The sequence below is a fragment of the Euprymna scolopes genome, chromosome 37 (genome assembly GCF_053919585.1).
Source record: "Euprymna scolopes isolate OS-2025 chromosome 37, ASM5391958v1, whole genome shotgun sequence".
NCBI classification, from domain to species: Eukaryota; Metazoa; Mollusca; class Cephalopoda; order Sepiida; family Sepiolidae; genus Euprymna; species Euprymna scolopes.
The window spans coordinates 47,492,757-47,514,990 of record NC_136518.1 but is presented as its reverse complement, the minus strand read 5'-3'; the positions used below and the strand labels follow the sequence as shown (position 1 = coordinate 47,514,990).

General features: G+C 33.5%; 1 protein-coding gene across 22 annotated transcripts in view; it reads right to left on the bottom strand.

Annotated features, from left to right (window-relative positions):
• The window catches only part of LOC145261142 (neogenin-like), a 396,586-nt gene that overhangs the window by 308,618 nt on the left and 65,734 nt on the right, over positions 1-22,234 (bottom strand). The gene's annotated exons all lie outside the window — the stretch shown is intronic.

Here is a 22,234-nt window from a genome sequence, read left to right as displayed (position 1 = left end):
TTGAATAGATAGTAAATCCAGGTTTTCGTTTTATTTTATATTTTTATTTCTTCTATATTTTTCTTCTTTGTCGAATAAAATAAAATGCATGCTGACAGTTATTTAAAAACAAAATAAATAAATAAAAATGGAAAAACGAAACGAAAAAGAAAGACACTTTAAAAATAAGCAGGCTAAAAACTATATGGTCCTCCGACTGATACCTTGAATTTTAGGGGGGAAAAATTAAAAAAAAAAAAAAAATTAGCTCCTAAAGGTGTATTTTTCACCCCTAAAACACCTTGAGGCTCAAGCCCCAGAATTTTACCCGGGTCAAGTATTACGTTTCCAGATATATATCCATGTAGCCTTGCTTTGGGGGGTAATTTTCAGCAAAATCTAATGGTAGGAAAATATTTGATGTCCCAAAATGTGCTAACTTGGAGCCCTTTTGACCTCCTGGGGACGCAATCAGAATTTTCCCTGGGTCAAATATTACGTTTCCAGATGTATATTCATATTTCCTTGCTTTTGGGTAATTTTCAGCAAAATCTAATAATCGGAAAACATTCTATGTCCCGAAAAGTGCTATTTTTTGGCCATTTTGACCCCCTTGTGACCCAACCAGAATTTTTATCAAAAATCCGAGAATATTACATTTCCTCCTTTGCCTAGTTGTAACTTCATGCAAAATTTCAGAAAAATGTAATAAGTAGTTATTGAGAATTTGGGGAACGAACGGACCTACAGACGAGGGTGAATTCTAAGGTCCAAATCCGACTAAGTTGGTGGATCGATAACTCTAAAGCAAATAGATTGGATATTAAACCCAAGTTTTTATTCTGGAATTTGCTCTCTTTTTAGATTGAAAGCACTAGCAATAATCGGCACTAGTCCAGAGTTCAACCTAATTTAAAAAATGTGTTTAAGATAGAATCGACAGATCGACTTAAAATTGTTTTTTTTTTTAATATGTGGGTTTAAGCAAAAACAACGGTACTTACTTGCCATGTTGAAAATAGTGACGTATTAAAAAATTACGAAAATCCATTAAATAGAAAATTATGTATTTTCATAATTTTTGGAAATATTACTACTTTTGACTTTACTATTTATATATTCATATATATTTATATATAAACACACAGACATATTTTAGGTTTAATATATCCTAAAGTAAAAAAACATTTTAAGAAAATCATGCATGTTTCGATGCAAAGTTAAAGAAAAGTTCTCCAAAACTTTCTTTTTCTCTCTTTTTTTTTTCTTTCTAATTTTTCTACTTTTTTCTAATCGGATTTGCATTTTCATTAACTCGCTTTGACGAGAACCAGAGTTTTATTGTCGCTTGACAATGTCTTTCATGACTTAATCAGTAAACTTATTGTAGCAATTCATAGTAATTTTGTTTAGCTAAATTGAATTTATATATATATATATATATATATATATATATATATATATATATACACACTAGCAAAAGTACCCGTCGTTAACTGGGTTCAAAAACAGCCTACAGAAAATGGATTCTGATTTATGAAAGTATGATAGGTTATGAAAAGAAAGGGCTGTAAAGAGATAGCTTCGAATTTGGGGGTATCAAAACCAAAGCAAAATATGATGAAAGTAAAAATAAAATAGATAAACCCCATAATTTATTATACCAAACCTGTTCACACTGAAACACTTATCACAATATTCTGTGGATCTATATTAAAAAAACCTTGTTAAACTTTGTGACATATTTCCATTCTATGGAGGTCAGGTGCGAACGAACACCCCATAATTTTATTATACCATATTTCTTCAAACTGAAACATAATCATCAAAGTATACTTACACAGATAGATATGAAAAGTCTTTATTAAAGTTTGTGCCTATTTCCATTCTATGGAGGCCAGGCGCGAACGCGGACCCTACAGTTTTATTATACCATCCCTATTTAAGTTAAAACATAGTTATCAAAGTATTCTTATGTACATCTATATCAGAAACACTTGTAAAGGTTTTTTTTTTAATTTTCAAATTTTTTATTTCCATACTTTGTGGACCAGGCACGAACGAAGACCCCACAATTTTAATGAACCACTGTTCTGCCAGAAAAAAACATACCCATTCTTGTGTCTCGATACATCTATCATTATATGTAATCAGTTTTTTTTTTAAATAGTCAACCATATAGGAGCCTATTCGTGACCAGACACACAGACATACATTCAGCTATATATATATATATAAGAATAAAGAAGAAAATTATCGTATTTAATCAAGCGATATATATATTTATATATAAAAAGAGATGTATTAAATGTTACATATACTTTTTAACTGTTCTATTCTGTTTTCTAACGCTTTGTGAACAAGCTAGTAGAATTAAAGGGAAAATAGTATCGAACCAAAAATAAATAATAAAAAAAAAATGATATAAGATTTAAAAAAGAGGAAAATTGTTGGGATTTCTAGTAATATAATAGTTATAAAAGGAAAAAAAAAAGAAACACTATTCTCCCCGGAACACGTTTATAATGGCACGTATGAAAGGAACTGAGTGGAAAGACCGGGGTTGGGACGGTGTTGTAAGAAACTTGAGAAACAAAAGAAAACCGGAGAAACCAGAAAATGTTGAAAACGCGACAACTCAGCAATATATATTAAAAGGATAAGTACATTGACGATTGCATACATACATATATATACACACACACATATATATATATATATATATATATATATATATATATATATATATATATATATATATATATATATAAAATAAAAATTCCGGTGGCAATGCTAGATCGGCTTTCATTAACTTACTAGCTAAGCGGCATGTATTGAATATCAAGTCTGGTGTAGTAATTTGTATAAATAAAACCTACTCGACAGACATGCACCTGGCCGGAAGAAAAAGCTAATTGAAGCGAGGACACAACGAACTGGAACATAAATATCTTGTGCTTTGATGCAGAGACATTTGCGAACACAAAAAAAAAAAAAAAATGGCCGGTTATCGATGGGTGCGTTTGTATCCAAAACTGTTATATAAACTAGTCGAAATTATGATAGAATGAACAAAGTATGCAAAGTAATCGAGTTTGAGAAATGAAACATCTATTATCACCCCCCCCCCAAAAAAAAAAAATCAGCAGAGATTAGATCATTTCTGTAATGATCCGGTCCCTGTTGATTTTGCGGTGGGAGTTTAGTTCTGTGCAGTTCTGGGACGCCCACCCTCTCACGCTGGCCTTGCCTTCTCTCTTTGAGAAGGGGTTAGTTTATTGCTAATCGCCAGAGACGCCCTCACCAGGGACTGCCCAGGCATTTTCTGCTGGTCAAAGTGCCCCTCCTCGGAGGCGCTGAATTCTCAATCCCACTTTCCGACCCTGGTGTCTTAGGTTCTTGCAGTGAGAGAGAACTTACCCCCACCCACATTCATTCACAGCAACCGCGCAATAAAAATATGCCATCACATTTTTACAAATAAGTGTTTATCGTCATTCTTTTTCCTAGTCTCATTATAAAAAAGAAAAAAAGAAATTAACAGCACTTCCACGACATTCGCGTTATTAGCACGAATTCTCGACCTCCATGTATTATCCACGCTGCCAAACACTCCACTCGTTCTCCTCCACAATTTGACCTTCTTATCGGAACCGCTCCTCTCATATACAAATTATATTTTGACACAAATCGACAGTAATAAAACATAGGGGATAAGAGAATCAGGAGTCACATTACTTTTTAAATAACCCACCCTCCCACTTTTTTTTTTATTCAGTTTGATTTAAAAAAAAAAAATATCTTATTAAAAGTTTGGTTATAGTCAGTTAATGCACTTCCTAATTTCCGGCGTAGCGCTACTGGAAGCGGTGACAAGGTAAATCAGTTCCTTCACTTTTATTCTTCTTCAGTATTTCTATTGTGATTGCAATAATTTCATTTTATACTTTCACAAACATATTTATTACATAAATTCAAATAAAAACCTTTCATTTTTAAAATAAAAATATTTTTTATAATTTCATAAACATATTTCTTATAAAATTTCAAATAAAATAATAAAAAAAACTTTTTAAAATCTTGTTCAAAAGTGCAAATAAAGACTAATTGTGTTATTTTTGTCTTTTTATAATTTTGCTAATTTTTATTGTATATTTTTTTTCAATAATGTCTTTTTTTTATATTTTACTTCAATAAATCACTTCACAAGGAAAATACTCAAAGTGAAGGAACTGATTTGCCTTGTCACCGATTCAGGTAGCGCTACGCCGGAAGTTAGGAAGTACGTTAGCTGACTATAACCAAAAGTTCTAATTGATAATTATGAAGAGAGGGATGTTGACGGTGAACAAGAGCTGAGATGCGGTCAACCCGCCGGATATGCAAAAATGCCACAGAGGCATACATTATCAAAGATTTCCAACTTCCGCTAATCAACACTAAATTTACGTCGTCAAATGTTGACCTCAAAAGTAGACTTTTACAAGGAAAATACCTATTTCCGTGCGAATCTAAAAGACAAGATGTTAGTGGAATCCAGTTTTCTTCGCTATTTTTATCCCATTTCTCAATCTCTCTTGGTAAAACAAAACAAATAAAACTTGGTACAGCGCAGAAACCAATGACTTCAGAAACGTTGAATGCTTTCAGAAGAGACAAACTACAACATTATCATGTTTTCAAAACGGATATATTATAGAGATGCATCATGTTTTCAGTTTGGAAAAAATAAAGGGATGGAAAATTATGAATATGTAAGGGAGAAGAACAGAGATAATTTGATCGGACATTTATTTCTGATTCGAATATCAAGGGTTTCTTACTAACTCGACACGATGTTATTATTTTAAGGGAAGTAGAAAGTGCATCTTGGGTTTACTCTCGGCAGATACATAACTCTCACTTGTCTCATTTTGTTCTTTAGTTCTTATATTCAAGGAGCAATGTTTCTGACAAAGTGGGAAGAATTGCTGTTTTCTGGGTCAAAATCTATTCCATCTAACACCTATCGTTGGCAAGTTTTTGACCGTAAAGTACTAATTTTTTTTTTAGCTTCTTATATCAAATGGCTTCCTACCTTATCTGGAGTGATTTCCATAAAAAAATATCAGAAACAAGATCATGGCTAAGCAGTTGCCGATGTGACTGAAAACCTGCTATTTGGAGCATGATAGATCAATAGATTCGTAGACCGACCGACAGATAAGCGTTTTTGTGCGTTTTTAATATTCTTGGATGCATCTATAAAAAAAAATCTAAGGGTAGATTTCCGAATGAAAAACTCAAGTTTCCAGATCCAAGCACAAAATCTGATTCTGTGATATTAATGAGATCATTGGAGGTGTGCCATTTGTAATTGCAGCAGACATTTATGGGAAGCAATTCATTTGTTTTTTTGTTTTTTTTATGCATATAAACAGAAAATAAACATTAACTAGAGAAACGGAAATTCGATGCTGGTTAAATATGTGGTCGACATTTTCTGTGCGGTTCATCTCCTAACTTCGGCTAACGAATCGGTGCTAATGTGTTAGAGCGGTACCAATTTGAAAGATGAAATATAGTATCAGAACATATACTGCGCTTTGATCCTAGCCAAAAAAACAAGGAACTATGTAAAAGATTGGAATGGTCCATTATAAACAAAAGGTAATATCAGTTAATACAGAGAGAGAGAGAGAGAGAGAGAGAGAGAGAGGTGGGGGGAATAATTTTTGATTTTTTTTTTTTTTTTATCTATATAATATTTCTCTTACTCAATTTGTATATTTGTTCCATTTTTCCCCGGAAACTACTGGTGTGATATTGCTAAAATTTTGTATGGATCTTTGTATGATAAGGTGGAGCAAACTAACTATTATGGTATCCGTTCAATGCACGGTTAGGGATTAATAGGGATTAGTATATAATACAAAAATGAGCACAAATTTAACCATATTCAACCATCCATTTGGCATAAAGCACTCGTACAGAATCAACGGGCTATAATTTTTGTTCATTTTTAACGGGCTAAAAAAAAAAAGAAGAAACCTTGACTTCTGACCTTGGGAGAAGTAAATCGACTAACTTCTGGGCATGCGTACATATACATTTTTAATTTGAAGTTGCTTGATTTTTAGCCCTTTTTTATATATTTTTTAATTATTATTCATCTGGCGATAGCTCAGATGATATTGACGAAGTTTGAAGTGCTAAATAACAACTATGGCTGAAGCACTGAATGATTTGATTTCGATTCTAGCTGATGGCACCGAAGGCATTTTTTAAAAAAACTTAGTATCTTTTCTCTCTCTCTCCCCATAAATATATATATATATATATATATATATATATATATATATATATATAGAGAGAGAGAGAGAGGGAATTTTCTCTTTATTAATAAATATGAAATCTGCATGAATTAAAATATCATATTCAAGCGTATTTTCCAACCGGGCAACGTCGAGTGGTCTGCTAGTCTATTATATACATAAATACACACATAAAATCAGAGCTCTTCTGAAAAAAAAAAAAAAAATCACAGCTAATTTGCAGCTTCACACCAAAATAAACCTGATAGAAATGGAGAAGGATGTTCACAAGACAAAGAATTATTATTATTATTATTATTATTATTATTATTATTATTATTATTATTATTATTCGTTCCAGTAAAGTTTCGAATCAATCTTATTTTGGAATCACTCTTACACACGCAATTTTCTTTCTTCTTCGTCCGCCATTGATTTGATTATCTAAATACACTTTTCCTCCTCCTCCTCTTTCACTTCAAATAATTTCAAGCTTTTGGTATATTCTTCTTCATTCAAAGAGAGAATATTGGATCGAACGAAGATATATATATATATATATATATATATATATATATATATATATATATATATATATATATATATATACACACATATATTATATATATATATATTCTTTATGTAAATACAGTCATGTCTTGCTACGATGTGCAGACTGTTTCAATCATATTTGATTTCATCAGGCAAGAAAAAATAACATACAAAAATTAAAAAGGCTCAACACCTTTTCAAATTTTGAGGAGAGAAATATTGCCATGACTGGTAATAAGCAAAAATCAAAATTCTTACAAGAACTTTTTGGCAGTATATTCCCACATCAGGTATAAAATCAAGTACAACACGAATGAAATCTGTACAATGGAGAAAAATAGGTGTTAGTATAAGATCCCCCCCCCCCACCACTATAACACGACATCCACTCTGGCACAAGGGAAGATAATCAAGAAAGTTGTTGACGATTTTTGAGAAAAAAAAAAAAAAAAATCATATTTTTCATTAAGTTCAGTAAATGTTCCAGTAATAGATGTTTTCTGTTACATTATTGTTGTGATTTACCAAAATCGGTTCGAGAAACTTCAATAAATTCCTCAACCGTCTTCTCTTGTTCCAAGTCGAAGTCAAATCTTAATTCTAAAGTTATCTCGGTTTTTATCCAGAATACCCGCCCACCCCCTATATTTAAAAAAAAAACAAAAAAGAAAACTGTATGATGTACGAGGTGCCTTCAATAAGTTTCCAGACTTTTTCCGTATGGGCACTTTTACTGATAATACACACATGAAACTCTAGTCCCCTTCGCAGTAATCTCCTCCGGCTGTAATGCACTTGTTGTACCATTCAAACAACTTCTGGAAGGCCCCATGGAAGTCCTCTTGTGTGAGCATATCAATGATCCTTGTCAAAGCCTCTTTCATTTCAATCGTCTCATAACGACAGCGTCTAAGGTTTTCCTTGAGCTTAGGGAATAATCAAAAGTCACAGGAAGTAAAGTCTGGAGAGGGTGAGGAACTGTCTGGATGCCCATCTTAGTCATTGGAAACAATCCTTGGAAACAAGGATGGGGTTGTGGACTGGTACATTCATTGTCCTGGTGGAAATGCCACTGACCTTATTTGAATGGTGCTGGGCTCTTCCGACGGAGTCTCTTCCTGAGCTCCCTAAAAACCTCAACATAGTATTCTTTGTTGACTGGCTGTCCAGTGGGAACTCAGTGCGTGTAGATCATGCCCGTGCTGTAAAAAAACAAAAAACAAAAAACCAAGATCATAAGTTTCTGGGTAAATTTGCTCTGTCTGGCTTTCTTGGATCTGGAAGAGCCAGCATGCTTCCACTAGGAACTCTGTGTCTTGGTCTCTGGGGCATAGCAATAGATTCAACTTTCATTGCAAGTCACCAGAGCATCAAGAACTGCGGAATATGAATTGATCAGCTCGACTATCCCCCTGCTGTCATGACAACGTCTTTCTTTCTGATCTTCTCTGAGCACCCTTGTATAAACTTTTTGCAAATCTTCCGTATCTTCAGTTTCTCGTGAATAAGTGTGTACAGTTCCCATACTGACATCAAACTGCGCTTATTGTCTCTATAGACACACAACAGTCCTTATCCATGAAATTCTTTATTTGGCCAATCAACTCTGCTGTTCTGATTTTCTTACTTCTCCCACACCTCTCATCATCCCTCATGAACTCCCTGCCTTTCTTGAACTTTTTATATCACTCAAAATCTGATGCTCGATTCATACAAGATGATCCAAAAGCAGTCTGAAGCATTCCATACGTTTCTGTGACATTTTTTCCAAGTTTAAAGCAGAATTTTATTGCATATCGTTCTTCTGAATTATCTTCACGTCCAGATTGCATTTTTGAACTTCGCAATCTATGACAATCAGAATTTAGTGGGGTGTGTTTCTATTTTTGCTGTAGCGGATCATATTAACCTGAAATCATAAAAATTGGTCAGTCATCTCATAAGATGTATAGCAATAACATACTGAATTTTCAAGTGTCTACGATAATTTTAAATGCTTGTGCAACAAAGTCTGGAAACTTATTGAAGCCACCTTGTATATACTCGTAACGAAGCGAAAACATCATATTACCCCCCTCCCCCCCCCCCCCCCAAAAAAAATCACGTAAATTGATCAATTAGTTTTAGTTTTAAATAAGAAAATCAAATTTTATGAGTATCAGACGAGTGATTTGTTTCATCCGCCATTTTGGAAAAAAAAACCCCTCTCACATGGCCTTCGGGACAATATCAAAGTGTAGTATCTGTTCTTCAAATGCTGCATTTCAATTTCTTATTCTCTGTCAGTGGAGGAGAAATCCTTCACGACTGAGACAATTTTTATTTTTGTTTCTTTTCTCCACGATAAAAACGACCGTGGTGTCTAACTCTGTCCCGTGGGGAGCCATTGTAAATAGGAACAAAAGAGATAACTCAACACTAATTAAAAACTTGCTAGATTTATGTCTTAATACCCACGAATTCCTATTAATCGACGAAATTTTTGAATAAAAATAAAATTACTTAATCAAATCACGTGATTTTTGGAATATAATATTTTCGTTTTCCCACATCATACAAATTCTTTCTTTCTTTTTTTCTTTATATAAGAGGAATTCCTGACATAAAACCGATACTTCTATTATAATAATAGCAAGATCGCCTAAATATCACCTACCCCATGTGGTATTGTTAATTAAATGAGTGTATTTAAAGTTTTAAATATCGTAGAATCACTTAAAAGACAAAAGAAAAGTTCGTGTGTCCTTCTCCTTCAAAACTTTGCTGTGCAGGATACAATGAGTTAAATTTTTTAAATGTGAAGGTCGTGGAATTTTCAATAGGAATTTTCGGGTTTTCAAGAAATTAGGAAAATTAAAAAAAAAAAAATGCCTCAATAATTAAATTTTAAAATAAACTCTTGCGGTGTAGGTGGTTGATGTTTATTTACATTCTTTTCAATTTGTTCATTTAAATTAAAATCGTTTGTTTGTGGGATTTTAATTTTCCAGTTGCCCCCCTCCCCCCGTTTTGTAGTATAAATTAAAATTTTTATGGAAATTGTTGGAAAATCAGACAAACATATAAACAAGCTTAATGAAGAAAGAAAAAATACGTACAGAAAATGTTCACGTATGGGAGGGGGGGGGAAATAAATAAATAATAATAATAATAATAATAATAAAAGGATAGAAAAAAAAGAAAAAGATGAAAGTTTTATTCTTGAGATGCGCCCTCTCAATCTACACGCTAAGCAATGGAAATGCTATTTCAAAATTAAGCGTGACGAACGGACCAATAAGATAACAGAACTTCGCAGAAAGACAGTCAATTAATAGTCCTACTTAAAACATGACAGTTCAATTAACAGACAGAGCCTTTTTATTTAGATGCTTAGACGCATTTAAAATATGCGTGAAATCAAAGAAAATGTCATTTCAAATTTTAACGTGACAGACTAACGAAGAGTCTCGTAGCGAAGGGGAAGGGGGAGAGATGTCCGTTCAATCTGCATGTTAAGAAGTGACAATAGTACTTCAAACTTAAGCGTGACTTACCAAAGGAAATACCATTTCAAACTTAAGCGATCAATGAAAAATTCAAACTTAACTGGGACAGACCAAAGGAAATACAATTTCAACTAAAGTGAGACAGACCAAAGAATATATTTCAAACTTAAGCATGGCAGACCAGAGAAAACGCTATCAAGGGTGACGTTAACGTGATAGACCAAGAAAATGCTATTCCAAATTTAAGCGTGACACACGAAAGGACAGAACTTATTCTATAGATCAAATGAACGAATGCAGTTAAAAGACCGTCCATCAAAGCTGAGCGTTTAGAGATTGAAATGCCAGTATGTGAAATATTAGCGTGACGAACTGACCAATCGTGGACGCATCTCGGCGAATTCAAAAATCAACCAAACGAACAATAAAGGAGTTAATTAGAAGGAAAAACATCCATCTTCGGAAACGTTTATCTTGTAAACACAATGAAAGTGTGCGTCCGTTGAAGGCGGAGGCGGACCCCGAGCAAACACGGGGCGGGGAAGCTTTGCTCCGAAAAACAAAAGTTTCTTGTTTTTCCTTTTTAAATAAAAATCGCTTGCCACAGAAACAATATATTATTACGATTTATTTATAATATATATATATATATATATATATATATATATATATATATATATATATATATATATATATATATATATATATATATATATATATTATTATTATTATTATTATTACGATTGTGTGTGTGTGGTATTAAAAATGAATATTAAAAAGAAACTCAAAACAAGCTTTGAATAAACATGGAGAGAAAAAAATAATGATAGAAATTTCGCAAAACAAACATTGAGTTCAACAATAATCGTCATAACAAATACCAGTGTTCACACAATGAATGGGAAAAAAAAAACTATTTTAAAATATTCACATAAAATGTTGGTATTAAATATACATCCTTATATATGTGCGTGGGGAGAGAGTGAAAGGGGAAGAAAGGAAGAGAGAGAGAGAAAGAGAGAGCCAGGGAGGAAGAAAGAGAGCCAGGGAGGAAGAAGGAAAGGAAAAGCGGGATGGAGAGAGAGAGAGAGAGAGAGAGAGAGAGAGAGAGATTGAAGTGAGTGCGTGGCTTTCTTTATTCGGTACGGAGTGATCAATAATGGAGAAAGAAAACGGGGGCAACAAAAAGAGAGAATAAGGAGGAAATAGCGGAGGAGAGATAAATACGAAAGGAAATAGGAGTCAGCAAATATGATAAATATAAGAAGATATGGAAAGGGGTTAGCAAAGGGGGAAAGAACGGAACAACGAAGACGGGAATGAAGAAAAGGACGACCGAAGTGAGAGAGAGGAGGGCGTAGGAGGGGAAAAGAAGAATGAAGCGGAGATAGGTGGGATGAACGCGAGAAGAAGAAAGCGAGGGGAAGAAAAAAGAAACAAAGACGAAGAAGGGATAGTAAAAGGAGAAAGTTGAAAGTGTAATAACAGAACAGATACTACACTTTACTCCGAATAGCCTAAAGAGTCCCCATTTACTTGTCTCCCCACGAGGGCAGAATTAGACACAAAATCGGTTTGTAATGTAGAGAAAATCAAGCTCCACAAAAAAAAAGAGGCACTCTAGATCTAAATCAAAAGTAAACAAAACAAATAAGCAACAAATAACTGTTACCAAACGCAATAAACTTAACGTTTCTACTTATTCCTATAACTTCACCTGTGTTTGGCTAAGTGAAAGTGGTGATAACAAATGTATATAGATAATAAATATTACAACTACTAATACACAGGCAAAAAATATACGGACAAATAGAAACGTAAACTTTCTTGCGTTTGGTAATAATTATTTGCTGCGTATTTTTTCGGTCGTACTTTGTACAAAGCAGTGAATCTTTGTGGATTGGTATTATACAACATATATGAAATAAGTTTACCTACCCCAGGACGGGTATTACACAACACATATATGAAATTCTGTTGACTAGATTTACTGTTATCTCAAAATTAAAAGCTTAGCTATGGTTAACGATCACTGTAAGTCTGAATACTAAGTAAAGTGTTGCGCATGCCAAGGACGTGCAGAGGATGTGTGTGTGTGTGTGTGTGTGTGTGTGTGTGTGTGCTAGGGGTGCCCAAGCACCTGCCCCTTTGACTCCTGTTTTAAAAGTGCCCTTTTCAGAGAAATGTATTATAGGCCGGTATCCCACCGAGACACGTTCATTACTTTATTTTTGCCGTTTTGTTTTACACTTGAACACCTGCTCTGAAAAAGTTCTCTGTACGTCACTGGCACGCGCGCGCGCACACACACACACACACACACACACACACACACACACACACACACACACACACACACCCTCAGTCTAGAAAGATTTCTCCATCGACCGAGATACTTTAATTCCAGCTAAGGAGAGTTGTTAATCCGTAAATGATCCAAGCAGGTGATTGATCGACTGATAGGAGAAGAGTTTTAAGTCGCGACATATAACTTATTTTTTTTTTATTACCGGCTAATCACGATTATTATTAAGCTTAGTGTTCTATAAATCGCTTAATTCGAGCTTTAATTAATAAATAAATGCAATAAATTTGTAAATTAACGAACTCCGCTGAATTTTGCCCCCCCCTTCTCCTGCCGAAATTCTATTTCTGTTTTATGGATTGCGTATGAACACTCTGAAAACTTGAAAGAAATAAAGACAACAAACACAATATGTGAATTTAATGTTAAATGATCCCCCAGTTGCGGATCATTCTAGTTTTTTTTAAAGGACAGTTAATGAAGATTTTCTCCCACTGACCCTTAGTCCTAGTAGCTAAAAAAGCGAGTCCCCTTTCCCTTTACACAAGAAAAATAAAACGTAGATTTCTTTCCCAAAGCAAACTAAATAAATAAATAAACAAACGATTTTCCAGAATATCACAAAGCAAAAAAAAAAAAAAAAAAAAAAAGGTCGAAAAATTCATCGATCATCAAAGAAAATACTGGTAAAACATTACATTTTCTTACGATTGCTCATTGACTAGGTTTCTATCAGCATTTTGTTTAATTTTCAATTTTTGGGCGATTATAAAGACTCCCTGTGGCTCTAATAAGACCAATTTTGTTTTTTGTTCTAACTTGGCAGGCTTTACACTACACTACTTTTAATTAAAAAAAAAAAAAAAAAACATTTTAAAATAAGTTAAAACACACGCGAACAAATGTATCCAGGTAGGTAAAAGAGTAACTTAGCTTGCCTTTCCTAATATTTATTTGTTGTATATTTATTTTTCTATCCTTATTTTTTTTTTTTGATTTTTTAAATTTTTTATTTTTTTTTAGTTTTTTGCTCTGTTGGCTATTCTGAAAAAAAAAAAATCAATAAAAATAAAAATATTGGGTAACTGTCCTAAAAAGCTACATTAATAGACGAGGAATGCCAAACAAGTTTTTACTTGTACACAAAAGGAAAAAAAAAAATATCTTGATCTGTCTGAGTCGAAACCGAGATATTCAGTTGATCCGTACAGGGTGGATTCACTTTATCCAATCCGTATAGGATTGTGGATTTTGATCCGTATAGCCGAAAGAAAAAAAGGGATGAAAACAGAAGATCCACCCTCCCTTCCCACCTCTCACACACGCCCACCCAAAAAGAAGAAAAAAAAAATCTAGACCTCTTCCTTCCACATGTGATTATGGTAAACCATTAATTAGTTATTGGTTGAGGAGGAGGCGTAGAGAAAGGAGGGGAAGTATAAGAAACGAAGCAAACAGTGGAACTAATTACGTCGACGCTAAGGTATTGTTATTTTAATCATCGTTTGTTAAAAACCTGCTGGTATGGAGCCGAAGAAGAGGAGCGGCTGTGTTGAGGGGAGATAACCCGACCACAAATCTCTAATGAAAAATAGCCACGGCTTGGTTCCGGATGTCTTACTGTACAATGATGTACAATGATCCGGATGTCTTACTGTAAAATAAACTGTACAATTAACTTTGTACATGTGCGTTATAGTCGGGATTTTGTGCATCTGACACATCGCATTCTTAGGTGTATCAGAATTTTTGTAGGAATTTTTGACACCCCTAATACGAAACTGCGAATAAAATATAAAAAGCTCGTAATTTCTCTGTTAAAAGTGGGTTATTTATTTTCTTTATAGATTATACTTCAAAAATAAACTATTAAAGTTGTTTTAAAAGTAATAGAAATATTTTATTTTTTTTAAACAGTAATGAATTTTCCTAACTCAACATTTTTCAATTTTTAAACTTTAAAAATCTATTAAAATTTTTCTATTGATTCTATTTTTACGATATTTTCAGGGTCAATGTGAAATTTTATGTTCTTTCCAATAAACCGAATATAATATTTTAGACAAAGGTTTTTTTTTTTTTAATTCACGCCCCCTCCCCATTTTCAAGTTTCTATTAAAAAGTAAATAATTAATTTACTTACCGAAAAGTAAATAATTAATTTACTCACAAATTGAAGAGAAAAGGTCAATAAATAACATATTCAAGTTTAAAGCAAAAAACAAGTCGTGTTTTTTAGAAATTTACCTGTAAAGTTTGAAGTTTAAAACCTTTTTTTTAAACCACGTTATTTGTTTTTTTTTTTTTGTTTTTTGTTTTTAATGGAACCTTGGTCCTTTAATTGAAAAAAAATTAGGGCTTGAATTACATTTTTCGAGGAGTTATAAGCTTGGAAAGACAGGGGGTTGAATAATTCACGCTTCCCATTTTGAAATGTCTATTAAAAAGTAAATAATTAATTTATGTACCAAAGTCTTATATATCACAAATTGAAGAGAAAAGGTCAATAAATAATATATTCAAATTTAAAACAAAAAAAAAGAACTGTTTTTTTTTTAGAAATTTACCTGTAAAGTCCGAAGTTTAAAACCTTTTTTTTTTTAAAACCTTCTTTTTTTTTTTTAAAAAACGTTTTTTTTTTTTTTTTTTTTTTTTTAATGAAACCTTGGTCCTTGCTCCTTTAATTGAAAAATAAAATTAGGGCTTGAATTACATTTTTCGAGTAGTTATAAGCTTGGAAAGATGGGGTGGAATTATTCACTATTTTCACGAAATTTCTGACACACCTCAGAGGCAATTTCATGGCGGAGTTGAGAAGCACGACTGGCCTATTGACAGACGTTCGACATTCACGGACCGGCGTCCTCGGCGTCTCTCCGTTGGGCATTGAGCTCGTTGGCATGTCAACTCACGCACAATCACACTTACAAAGTGCGACAAACGCACATCAATTGCTTGAATCCCTTAGTTGTCTGCTCACTCGTAACCAACTTATCCATTAAAATATTACTAACCTTTACCACTGATCTTTTTTCTAATATGATAAACAATGAACATTGACTCTTATTATCAACTTTTAATGAAATATAATTTATATAATTGAGCGAAGAAGTTTTAATTACGATTTTCTGACCCGTGTAACGCACGGCACTTAAACCATCGTCTCTGACTTCTTCGATATCTAAACTTGTTTTACAAGGATTCTAAAATATTCACGAACACGCTGTTTTTCCTATTGCTGTAAACTTCCATTTTAAACATATATAAAAATGATCTCCTGTGTGAATGTTTGTTTCTGAACTCGTTGTTTTTTGTCTCTGGTCTTTTCGCGTTTATAAATAACCATAAAAACTTTTAAATGAAAATATTTCTCCCCAAACCGGGTCGTCCCAAACATACTTTGCCAAAATCAAAACCCCTAAACGTAACCCTCCAAACCTGGTGACCTTCTCGATATGAAAGCCCTTAAGAAAACCTATTCCCTAAATACGCATCTTAAGAACAGGGATATATTTTGATTACTTTGAAATATTTAGGAGCTAGACTTAAACTTATTAAAAACTGTCAGAGTGGTTATTACTGCGATTGTTAAACAGTAGGCCAATCAGGAGTTGTTGATGTTATTTAGTTTGATAGACAGGGTTTGACCTCAGGACCATGTTGTCCTATGTACGAAGGACCGAGTGGCGAATCAGTCAGGTCGCTAGACAGATAGATCTAACATTGTCGGATTTTGAAAGTTAAACGAAAATAGAAATTCGTCTGATATGCCGATACTCGATTCTGACTAACTTATATATATATATACATACATACATATATTATTATTATTATTATTATTATTATTATTATTATTATCATCTATATATTAATATGCTTGTCCGTACGGTGTCACGTCGTCATCATCATCGCAAACATTAATTAATGAAACGCGTCATCATCATCGCAAACATTAATTAATGTGAATTATCTCCCTTTATTGTTCACTCTTTATTAGTTAAAAAATCATTAACCCCTTTTATTTTCCAAAACTTCCCGAACAACAATATATATATATATATATATATATATATATATATATATATATATATATATATATATATATATATATATATATGAACTGTCTATTTATGGTTCTGGATTATTTTAAAGACAATTATGCATAGAAGGTATCGTTCCACAGTTTAAATAGTATTTTACTTACATTTTAACGATGTCTTCTGTTTATTATTGTAGTGAATACGGAACGCTTATTTTATTTTATTCAGTAATAAATATATTTTTTACATTTAACGCTACGAGTTTTTTTTTACTGTGCTACTTTATCTTTTTTTTTATTTACTTTTGAGTAAGCCTTACATAACAAAAAATATATTTCGAAATAAATGTTACAAAAGTCAAAACTGACTTTATTAAATAAATCACCAAAGTCACCATTCGCAAATACACTGAGTAACACAGCGTCAAAACATATTTTACGTCTTGTTATTATTATTTCGCTGTAATTTTTAAATGAAAATACTTATTTCTGCTAAGAAAACTGTTCGAGTGGAGTGGAGATATTTTTACTTACTTACTGGAACACGTTATGAGGGAATTATATTGAGTTATCTCCCTTGAGTTTATATAAAGTAAATATTAACTTTAAGAAATATGACCAATTGCTTCCTTTGACTTATAAATAAAAACAAATCCATTTTATCTCCCAGATATCAACGATTATTGTTACCTTGTGTTTATTTTTCTAACAAGATTAAATGTGGTCTCCTCACTAAATTCATGTCCCATAACTTCATATTATCACTCTTCACCAAATTATTATTATTCACTCACTAGGAGTTTTCACACAGGCTATCATCAAAGAATTCTCTTTGAGAACAACATGTGGTGTTGAGTGACAACAAGTCTCCCTAAATGTCCAGTAGTCTCCATCTCTTTCAATGCCATTTGCAAATTAATTTGCGTTATCGTAAAAACTGCTTACCATTGATTTCTGGTTGTTGGCGATCATTGGTCTCCACTGCAATTTGCAATACGCCTCCCCAAGGCACTTATCCAGTGGAGGTCCGGTTAGTGCTATCTCTCCTCGGTCTTTCCATTCTCTTAGACCATTCGACTATTTGGTGTTATTATTATTATTATTATTATTATTATTATTATTATTATTATTATTATTAAAAAATATTCGATTTGGAGACTTTTACAATCTTCCATCCACAAAGATTCGCCGCTTTGTACAAAGTACGACATTGTCGGAAAGTAATTTTTGAGAATTAAAAAGGATAAAAGTAAGGGTCGAGAGGGAGGGGTTAACAAAACAAAGAGAATAAAAAGGGGAACGCAAGTAAATAAAAACAAGGAAAAGTGAAGAAAAAAAAGGAATAAAAGGAAGAACAAAATAAAGAAAATCGACGCCGAATGAAGACAAAAAAATGAAAGAAAATATGAAAGAAAAAAAATCATGCAAAGGAAAGAAAGAAAAAAGGAAAGGAAAACCAAAAGAAATGATAAAAAATGAGAATAAAAAATTAAAAAAAAAAAAAAATGAGAAAGACGGGGAAGGAGAAAACACGAAAACAGAATGAAGGAAAATCATTTATTTTTTATTTTTCTCTATAAATAACAGAATAAAGCCATTCCGTGCATTTGTTTGTTTCTATTTCCAAATCTGTTTTAATAAACATAGGAAATCGAGCCTTGAATTTTCACGTTTCTATCAGACAACAAAAGTTCCAGATTTTAATTGAGACAAAACCAAACCAAGAACCCCCCCCCCCCCCAAAAAAAACAAACAAACAAAAACACTTAAATAATAAAAAAAAAATTGTTCTTTAAGTAAGTCTAGTCTTCGCTTTGAAATAAACGAAAATAAACGCAAATTAAATCTAAAAGGGGACACGTATGTTTTCACAACGTTCGTTATCTTGCGATAAATGTGCCTTTAGTGTGATCAGAAGGTCGCCTAGTGTGTTCCATCTTATCGGGACTTCTTATTTAAAGAGGAACTTAATTAGCAAGACGAACCCCACTCCCTCCCCCCTATAAAAAGGGAGTTGGGTAGGAATTAGTCATGTTGATGACTGGTTTGTTCTGATTGGTTAAAATCGGAAAGTCAGTTAATCAGAGACGCCTCATTTAGTAAAGAAAAAAGCCACCCCCTCTCGCCCGATAACTTTTCAAAATTGAAAAAAAAGGAAAAACCAGAAATTGATTAAAACCTTTTTTTTTTTTTTTTTTAAAGGAAAGGGTATATAAATTTTAGTCATCTGACGAATAGCTTACAGCGTGAAACCAGTGGTGATGACTGATTAAAAAAAACCCAAAGAAAAACGAGTTCTTGCTGACCGTCCACTTAAATAATCAAATTATACCAAATTCCCACTATTAACGATTATTACTCTAGTGCCTGATAACTACCGTACACACATTAACTCTTGTTCTCGAGTAGCCTTCAGACCTTAATAAGTGGTGGACCACCCCACTGTAAAAAAATATATTTTATGAAATAAATTACTATCCCCGGGCAACACCGGATAGCCTAGCTAATTTAAGGTCTCTAGCGCTGCTCTGCGACTTTTAGTTTCGGGGGAGATAAAGTTTGAAAATATGGAGACAGACGAAAGACATATAGCCTTTTATATGTTTATATGTGTGTGTGTGTGTGTGTGTGTGTGTGTGTGTGTGTGAGACAAAAAGATTGTTTAAAAGAAATTTAATTTAAGAGCTGGTGAATACGTAGACTGAGGTGGTACGTGACGAGTTATGTCAAAATGATTAACACAAAAACATCCCTTTTTTTTTATATTTTGACCCCGTGATGATCTTTCGTCAAAGAATGAATTTTTATAAATTTTATTTTTTATTTATTTATTTTACATAGGCATAACCACTTATCAAGGCCAGAGACCACTCGAGGATAAGAGTTAAGAGTGTACAGTAGTCAATTGGACAATATAGTAATCGTTAGTAATTGAAATTCGGTAAATTTGTTAGCTTAAGTGCAACGGTTCATCAAGAACTCGTTTACGTTGGACTTGAAGACAATCAGATTGTAGTCAGCTGGAAAACAGGAAAACGGAAGACAATTCCACAGGCGCGCAGTTCTAAGAAAGAAGCTTTGCTCATGGAATCTATGTTTAGGTTTAGGCACAGATAAAAAGTGGGGGGAATTATTGATAGTGTTTTCAGCTAGACAAGTGTTTCTTGTGAAAATTTGGCGAGGGGGGCATAAATTGAAGCTCAGTCGAGTACTTGCCACGAAAATAACGATAAAGCAGAGACAAACTCTTGTTATTAAATGGACAAGCGTAGCTACAAACACTTATGAATTTTATTTTTTTCATGTGTGTATTCTAAATGCAGTTTTGCAAGCAAAATTTATTTCCAATAACTACCCGTCAGTGGAACACAATACCGCAGGGTTACTTTCCCAGTTGACTACAACATGGTCGTTTAAAGTCCAATGTTAACAAATTCTTGTTGGGCTGCCCTCCTAAATAATCAAATTTTGCCCAGTTTCAACTACCGTTACCGATCCTCATAATGTCAACCTAAAAAAAAACCCAACTCATTAACTCTTATCCTCGAGTGGCCTTTCAACCTTGAGAAACGGTGATCCATGAAGAAATAAAAAAAAGAAAAGCTTCCAGATAAAGCAATTCTGTGTTCACGAAGACGTAGCCAACACAAAGTTATTTACAGAATAAGAAAATTACAACTAGTGCAACTTAATATCTCCTATCAAATGTCACGTAATTGTAAGTCACTTGACATTAGACGAGGAAAAAACATGGGTCTACTAATTACTGCCATAATAGCAAAGTGGTATTTATCCCAATTACATGTACGTTGAATGGTCATCAGCTTACTCGCTTTAACGTCTGGCATGCATTTGCCGGTTTTAAACAAATTGATTTCCAAACTAACCTATCTCTGGACAGGTCTTTATCTCTCTTTCTTACAAGCCCACTTTTATCACCGATGTTTTCCTTGGCCTTCCCTGTAAACTGAACTTGCTACTGAAACTGTTCTACATCTACTAACCCAAGAACTCTCATCCATTTTTTTCAACGTGACCATACTAACAAAGTCTCCTGTTCTGCACACATCTTATACTGTAACGGTTTAGTCTTCATCTGATGTAATCAGATTTAAGCCTGTTCTTTTCAAGACTCACATTACACATCCATCATCTCATTCTAATAGCATTTCTCTTCATGCAACGCATATCCTCAACCCTCACTTGACATGTCTTAATATTTATATCATATTTCTTTTAATCTGTCTTTCTGTTCCACTTTCACTCAAAAACTACTAGACCAATCTGACTGAAATTTTTTATGGACTCTATAATTGAAAAAAAAAAATACTGAAAATGGAAAAATGTTTCAACTGAAAAGATATAAGAGATTAAAGAGAGTGAGAGCAGAAAGTAACACATTTATGAAGAGGAATCTCGCCAGAGACAAAGAGTATGTGGAGGGAAGTACCACAAAATAAAGTGAGAGCAGAGGGAGAAATGGGACGAGATAAAAGGGAGTACAAGGAAGAAACAACGTTACCAGAAAAAAGAGCATAAAGCAAGGGAGATAAATGGAACCAACGAAAATGGAGAGTAGGGATAAAATGGCATCAGAGAAATGGGGGAAACAAGGAGGCAAGCATTATGATAATAAAGAGCCGGGGAGTAAACGTTATAAGAGAAAAAGAGAGGAAAAGGAAAAGGGGATTAGAAAAAAAAAAGTAGAGCAAAGGGGATAAATGGAACCAAACGAAAGGAAGACGAATGGGAAAATGGGGTCAGAAAAGAGAGAGAGAGAGAGAGGAGGAGGAGGAAACGGGCCTAGAGATAAAAGAGAGCAAGGAAGACGAATGAGATCAAAGAAAAGGAAGAGTAAAGGGAAGAGAAAATGACATCAGAGAAAATAGAGAGTAAGAGGGAAATGGCACAAAGGAAAAGAGAGTAAGGGGAAATGGCACAAAGGAAAAGAGAGTATGGGGAAATGGCACAAAGGAAAAGAGAGTATGGGGAAATGGCACAAAGGAAAAGAGAGTATGGGGAAATGGCGCAAAGGAAAAGAGAGTAAGAGGGAAATGGCACAAAGGAAAAGAGAGTAAGAGGGAAATGGCACAAAGGAAAAGAGAGTAAGGGGAAATGGCACAAAGGAAAAGAGAGAGTAAGGAAGAAATAGTTCTAAAATAAAGAAAGAGAAAAAGGAAATGGCGCTAGAGAAAAGAGAGAATCAGGGGAAAATGGCACAAGAGAAACGCGAGAGTAAAAGGAAAATGGTACCAGAAAAAATGGGGGGAGGAAAACAAGGAAAGGAGCACAACTAGAGAGAAAAAAAATGAACCAGGGGCAAACGTCATATGGAGGATATGGAGAGAAATGGGAAAGCAAGGAGGAAATTGCATCAAACAAGGACAAATGGGAGAAGAGAAAAAGGAGAGAAAGGAAGGCAAATAGGACCAAAGAAACGTATGAGCAAGTAGCTAAACACGATCAAGGAAAATGAGGAGCGAAGGTGAAAACGTGACCAGAAAAAAAAAAAAAAAAAAAAAATTGAGAGCAAAAATAACTGATAAAGAATTTGGTTAGCAAGAAGAAAAACTATAAC